Below are 8085 nucleotides of genomic sequence, written 5' to 3' on the forward strand. Positions count from 1 at the left end.
ACTCAAAATACATCAAACCAATCAAACTCTTCTCTCGCCGCTGTGCGACTAATCAAAAACCTTTTTCATAAATGAAAGATATATTGTCTTAAGTGATATAAAACAATGTTTCGGCCACGATTGTTGAGTAGAGATAATGACGCTTTTCCGAATGTAGATTTATAAATCCGTTCGATGTGTGGTATGCGTCCACTCCTCATCTGTTTTGGGTAAAACAATGTTTTCGTCGATTAATACAGGATAGCTTTCGCTAAAATCGACCAACAAACAAACATTTTTCTACCCAGAACTACGTAAGCCTTGATTTCTCTTTTGAGATACGTAGGAGCAGGATTTGTAAATCTTGTCAGGCCCACTAATAAAAAACTTAGGTTTAGTCCTTCGTTAAAAAATCCAAAAACATTTCTCCTCTCTTCTATTCTTTCTTTCCTACCTAATAACTGAAAAGCCTAACACTTCAAACTAACATTAATGCACACAACTGACCTAATGGTTCCCGTTGAGTACAACGGACGTGAGGGGTGCTAATACCTTCCCCTTGCGTAATCGACTCCCGAACCCGGATATTGGTTGCGACGACCATATCTTATCCTTTTCTTTTGTCTTGGGTTTTATCGATATTTCCCCTTTCCTTTTAGGAATAAATAAAGTTCGGTGGCGACTCTGTTCAGTCCATCATTGCGAGCGTGCGATCGCGCTTCGCTTTGAAGTCGTATCCCCATTTTTTTCGAGGTGCGACAGATGGCGACTCTGCTGGGGAACCACAAACCCTAAGCGAGTCAAGCCTAGTTAGGACGTTTGTGTGCCTTTGTTTGTTTAATTTTATGGCTTTTCCCTTATTTGTTGCTTTTTAATATCTTTATTGTTATATTGATATTTGTTGTATATTGGTTCCACCGTGTTGGGCACTTGGATCTTGATTGCAAACCATGTGGGAAAGACTCTACACCCGAGTCTAGAGTGAAAAACATAAGATAGGACGATGGTTGAGTAGTACGGACTCCCGAGGTGAATACTTCGTAAGGGTCGGTACGAGAACCTCACTTAGAGTAGATTCTTTTGCAAATGTTGTCGCCCGAGGCGTATGCCTCGTAAGCGCCGATGTTTCGAAGGGGTCCATGACTCTAAGGACCTTTTAGAACATTGAACCTTTGGCCAACTAGAAATGATGGTTGCGTAGTATGGATTCCCGAGGTGAATACTTCGTAAGGATCGATACGAGAACCTCGCTCAGAATAGATTCCCTAGATGGAGTTGATGACCGGAAAGTATTTTCCGTAAGCGTCAAACAGTCTTTTGAATCCATGACTCTGAGTACCCTGTCTAGAACCCAGTCGATGGTTGCGTAGTACGGACTCGCGAGGTGTATACTTCGTAAGGGTCGGTACGAGAACCTCACCCAGAATAGATTCCCTCGATGGAGTTGACGACCGGGAAGTATTTCCTGTAAGCGTCAAACATTCTTGTGAATCAATGACTCTGGGAATCCTTTGTAACAAAACCTTAGATCTTACCCGGTGAGAACCTATTCTTGGAAAACAATCAGATTTATCAGTACCTCGGACTTTTGAACCCGTGTATTAAAGAAAAAACACAAATATGCATGGCTTGCATTGCATTCATTCATTGCATTTGCATCGCATCATAATGCATGTCATTCTCCAGACAAATTACCAAAAAAAAAAACTCATCCATCTTTTGTCCGTGAAGCAAAGTGATTCTCAACACGCGTTTAGAACAAAGAACCATGTCTCAGGAGATGATGGACGAGCTAAGGAAAGGCCAAGAAGCACTGAAGGGGGAACTCAATCTTTTGAAGAGCCAAATGAGATGGGTCTTGGAAACGGTGCAAGTCTTGTTGGGAAGAGAGGGTCACCCAATATACGCTGCTGCAACAAAGAGAGCTACTACGCCACATCCATCTGGTGTTACCCCAGGTCAAGGGAAATTCTATGTGGCAACTCCTCATTTACCAATATATAGACCTCCCTCAAGGCGTCATCATCAACATCCTCTGGCCATTCCTCCTCAAAATCACCGAAGTCAGGTTCAAAACAAAAATCAGAATCAGAGCAAGAAGAACCAGGATCACAATGACTCGATTCCGGTACCATATAGCAAGCTTTACCCGCTACTGATCCAGAATACTTTGGTAACCCCTCGAGCTCTCACACCTGTGTCACCATACCTGCCATGGTACAATCCAAATGCAACATGTGAATTCCATAAAGGGGCATTGGGACATGACCTAGATTCTTGCTGTGCGCTAAAATATTTGGTACGAGGACTGATTAACAAGAAGAGCTTAGTCTTTGAAGAAGATCACCCGAAGATCAAGTGTGAATACCATACTGGAACAATGGGGCACTCCATCGAGGAATGCGTGAGTTTTAAGCTCAAGCTGCAAAGATTGATTGACATAAGGTCACCAACACTCAAGGAGGAAGTCTCAAGTACATATACCTTGATCTCTGGGCCAAGTAATGATAAAGGGAAAGGACCCTTGATACCCCTCAAGGTTTTGTACCACAAGGAAGATGTCAGGGATATGGCTAGTGAGCTATCATTGTTTCCTGGTAAGAGCATTGAGATACCGTCTTGGATTTCCAATGTCGCGACCCTAACCAATGAAAGAAAAGGAGAAGTGAGTAGTGAATCCAAGAGACATGCGTACAACGATGAGACTGAAGGAAAAGAATTTGAAGATCATCCTGCCAATGTCAAAAAGCTTGTTGATCCCAACTTTCAAGTGGCTGAAAATGAGCAGTTAGCAATGCCCAAAGTGTTGTACCAGCAACCTCCACCTTCTGGTCTTCATTGCCAACAATCCTGGTTTACCCCTCATCCAAATCAACAAGCCCAAGGCCCGAGGTATCACAATCAGCAAAGGCCTCAAGGTAACTTGGAAAGGAAAAATGATCCTCAACATCCGGTCTTCATGACATACAGCCAACTCCTACAACCTCTGATTCAAAACTCGTTAGTGGTTCCCAAGTCTCTTAAACCGGTTCCACAACCTTACCCACCCGGGTATAACCCAACTAAGAAATGTGGATATCATGCCGGATCAGAAGGGCACTCAACTGAAGACTGTGACGCTTTCAAAGCCAAAGTACAGCAGCTGATTGACAACAGGTACATAGCCTTTCAAGAAGGAAGCTTGGTGGTAAATGTTAACCCATCGACCGGATAAGCGCGAAGATCTCAAAGGGTGTTCCCCTAAGTTAATGGATCAAGATTGAAGAAGTCATTCCCTAAAGCTGGCAATCATTTGGCTGTTTCAGCATTTCTTTTGTAGTTTCCTTGCATGTTGACTGTTATTTGCTTCTTAAGCATTGTTGTTTTCTTTGAATTGGTAGGATTAATGAAATGTTTATGCATCTTTTGAATTGATCCATTCGTATTCACTCGTTTTTCATTTATGTTAAAAACAAAAATACTCCTCTCATTCACTTTTGTTTATCGAATTGTTGTGTTAACAAAGATTGGAGGGAGGATGATGAAAACGAAACACCTGAAATTGTTGTGGTATGCTTTTGAGTAAAACCTTGTCGATGATGTAAGGCATTGTTTCAAATCCCCAAACACTGGAGTGATAAGGAGTTAATCCCTAGACAACCACTTTGAGCCTAGAAGTTGGTGTTTATTTCGGATCTAAAACCCTTAATCTTAACCTGGGGCAGGGTAGTTGTGTTCAGATATTTTGATCATGTATTCGATCTTTCAAAAATCGTCCATATGAACACCCTCCAATTAGGTTCAACCACGTGTTATCCTTCGCACACATGTTGAAGTGTTGAAGAAGTTAAGAAAAGCTAAAATTAGTGTTGGTTGATCCTTATCCACCAATAATGTGGCAGTCAATACCTTTAAAAAATAAAAAATAAAAGTCCGCTAAGTCAAACACCACAAAAATGACTTAGGCAAAAGTCAGGGCATCCCGATGGACCGAAAGCTTCAAAGAAGCGGTCCAGGCAAAATAAGGGACAAAGAAAAACAAAAAGAGGTCACCAAAACCCTCAACAAAACAAAAAATAAGGTGACCGCCATTTCAAGAAAAATTCGTCTTGAATCCTCATCACACCTTCGAACCCTCTTGGAAGTCGAATGCGTGTATTGAATTAACTGAACGTAGGAACTGGAGATCATCAAGAAGAAGGGGTGGGTAAAAATAAATTTTGAGCCTTATATCCTTTTGTTTCAAAAAACCGTGAACCAGACCACGTTACAACCCTTCAAAGACCTAATTGAGGCAGGGTTTATCTTGAAAGCATACTATAACAAGTTTGTGTTAACTTGACTCCAAACGATTTTTGTTAATCATTTGATAGCACCAACTTGCATACTGTGAATGACTTGATCACCATTGTGTTCTTATCAACAACCCGTTCACTGTATTTCACCCGTTCATATCAATAAACTTTGATTTCAAATTTTTGCATAAACACTGCATTAAAATTACCATTTTTGAATGAACAATCTTATTTGCAAGTCAACACTTAGCATCAAAGAAATGCCAAATACAGTTGAGGAACTTGATGGAGTGAAAGAAGTTTAGTCAGGGGAAAATCACTTTGAGCATCCGTTAATTCGAGCTAATCACCCTAAGGATCATCTAGCCAAGAGTAATCTGTTTCAAGAATCAGACTGGGGCAAGCCACCTCAGAGTTCAGTAAGTCCAATCACTCCATGGTTCAGTTAGCCAAGAGTAATTTGCTTTAAGACTTAGTCCGGGGCAAGCCACCTCGGAGCTCAATGAGTCCAGCTATCCAAAGGACAATCAATCAAGAGTCTACCATTCCAACATTTGGTTAGTCAAGTTCAGACCATTGCAAGTTTCAAACACTTGGGGCAAGCCATCTCGAGGTAGTCTCATGGAAAGTTGTTTCCAAACCCCTTTTCAAGGTGAACATTTCCAAAGACCCAACAAAACTGGGGCAAGGTGAGCCACAAACTGGGGCAGAACCTCCTTCTTTGTGCTTTCAAACTGCTCAAACGAATTCTGCCATACGTCAACAACTATTGAGTTCAAGACGAGTGCCCGAAAATTATGCTAGCACGATTCATTAATCCTCCAAAAGGATCCATTGGCTAAGCTGTGGCTATCAAACTGGATAGAATCCTCCTTTGACAACATCTATCATAAAATATTTGGTTGAGTTCTCGGTGTTGAGGAATCATGAGCTTCCATAAAAAGCCTTTACCAACTCCCAGTCCACTCAGGTGTCAGCATTCTCATAATCATGATCATTCATATATCATGCATAAAAGGAAATTCAAATCATGCATAGCCGAAATGTACTTCGTGCTCATTTTGCATTGACCCAGGTCTTGTTGTCGATCCTAGATCTTTTGACCTTTGATTCCAGTCTGTATTTGGTGCCCTTAAACCATCATCCGGTTTTTGCAGTCATTTTCAAATCCAACCCAGTTGGCACCTATTAGAAAATTTTCCATTAAGGTTCATTTTCTTTTTGGATTATCCGATGAATTTCCGGATTACTCCTTGGTGTATCGATGTATTTCCACGACTTGTCTGATGTATTTCCAGATGTTTCACCATCTATCTGAGGTGTTCTTTGATGTGTCTATATTCTGATGTATTTCCAGAATTTCCTTGATATATTAACAGATGTGTCTGTATTCTGTTGTATTTCCGGAATATCACTTGTAATTCTGATGCATTTCCAGAATTTGTTTCTTTTACTCTCTGATGAATTCCCAGACATGTCACTTTTATTCTGATGAAGTTCCAGAACCCCTATGTCATTCCCTGGAATTATTTCAAGACTCATTGGTGTCTCCTAAAAATCAGTTGTTGCTAGGCATTATTCCAAGCTCAGTTGTTACTAGAACTCATTTCAAAGTCCAATTGTTGTTGGCAAAGTCCGTTAAAAGCTGGTTGTAGTCCATTGCTTACGGTCCGAGTCCAATTGTTTTTATTCCGGGGTCCGGTCATGCTTGAACCTACTCTGAAGATTCTTTGTTCAATCCTATTCAGGTCATGTATGAACCTGTCATTGAACCTTTTTATTCCGGGGTCCGTTCATGCTTGAACCTACTCTGAAGATTCTTTGTTCAATCCTATTCAGGTCATGTACGAACCTGTCATTGAACCTTTTTATTCCGGGGTCCGTTCATGCTTGAACCTACTCTGAAGATTCTTTGTTCAATCCTATTCAGGTCATGTACGAACCTGTCATTGAACCTTTTTATTCCGGGGTCCGGTCATGCTTGAACCTACTCTGAAGATTCTTTGTTCAATCCTATTCAGGTCATGTACGAACCTGTCATTGAACCTTTTTATTCCGGGGTCCGGTCATGCTTGAACCTACTCTGAAGATTCTTTGTTCAATCCTATTCAGGTCATGTACGAACCTGTCATTGAACCTTTTTATTCCGGGGTCCGGTCATGCTTGAACCTACTCTGAAGATTCTTTGTTCAATCCTATTCAGGTCATGTACGAACCTGTCATTGAACCTTTTTATTCCGGGGTCCGGTCATGCTTGAACCTACTCTGAAGATTCTTTGTTCAATCCTATTCAGGTCATCTTGAACCTGTCATTGAACCTTTTATTCCGGGGTCCGGTCATACTCGAACCTACTCTGAAGACTCTTTGTTCAATCCTATTCAGGTCATGTACGAACCTGTCATTGAACCTTCTATTCCGGGGTCCGGTCATACTTGAACCTACTCTGAAGATTCTTTGTTCAATCCTATTCAGGTCATGTATGAACCTGTCATTGAACCTTTTTGTTCCGGGGTCAGGTCATACTTGAACCTGCTCTGAAGATTCTTTGTTCAATACCCATTCAGGTCATGTATGAACCTGTTTGTTGAACCCCTATTCCGGTATCAGGTCATACATGAACCTGTTCTGAAGAGTTTTCTCCTTGATTATCCCCCAGCGTTGTCAAGTCATACATGAACCTGTTGTAGCATCTTTTCCTTTATTCGGGTTTAGTAAGTCATGTGTGAACTTACCACCGAAATCCCTTGTATTCTAAGTATCGATTATCAAATCTCACTTTGAATACTTCCCAGTGTGTGTCTGACTCTCCAGCAGGACTGTTTCCCCAACAAGATTGTTTCTTACCATTTGTCTGTCTCCCTGTGGATCATCAACATTCCCCACAGTTTGGTTTGTCTAGTAGCATCTCCCGCTAAGGGTCCACCATATCCCTAGCAGGAAAGGAAATATAAAAAAAAAGGAAATAAGAATCATGCATCCATGCATATCCATGCATATCATGGCATATCATATCATATCACATCATGTCATGGGGATTCAGGATCAAAATCCGGGTCTTTTTAGTATTTAATCATCTCCCGCTATGATCATATGAAGAGTGTACCGCTTCATATTCTCTAGTCGAAGATACTTAAATAGGGGCAACTGTCATACCCCGATTTTGATCCCGAAATTTTTCCGTTTTTTCTTTTTATTTTTGCATTTTGCATACATTCATCAGTATAAAACGGATTTTAATATCTTGACCTTTTATTTGATTTTAATTTCAAATTAAGTTTAATTCCAATTGTCAATTTAATCTTAATTATTTATTTTTACTAATGATTAAAACTCTAATTGATTTTTATTTCCAAATGAATGTTAGAGTGGATATCCAAGTAATTTTAAATGAATAATAAATTAATTTGATTTTTAATTTGGTTTTTACTAATTTGTTATTATTATTTAAATAGATATTTAAACCAACTTCTCAATTATCCATTTTATAATTAAAATCCAAAATCCAAAATCCATCCATGGTGCATTTCAAATCAAATAGTACCTACTCATTTCATAACATTCCAATAATTCATTCCAAAAAAAAAAGAAGAGAAAAAACAAAATCCAATAATAAACACATTAATCCAGTCATCAGGGAAGCCGAGTGAGACTTATACTTATGCTGACATCGAAACTGTATATAAGTATCTTGAGGAGAACTTTGGTGCTAAGCAGGAAGACATAATCCTTTATGGTCAATCCGTTGGGAGTGGTCCTACTTTGGATATTGCTGCTCGTTTACCCCAATTGAGAGCTGTTATTCTCCATAATCCGATACTGTCGGGATTGAGA

The sequence above is a fragment of the Lathyrus oleraceus genome, chromosome 7 (assembly GCF_024323335.1).
Source record: "Lathyrus oleraceus cultivar Zhongwan6 chromosome 7, CAAS_Psat_ZW6_1.0, whole genome shotgun sequence".
Taxonomy (NCBI): domain Eukaryota; kingdom Viridiplantae; phylum Streptophyta; class Magnoliopsida; order Fabales; family Fabaceae; genus Lathyrus; species Lathyrus oleraceus.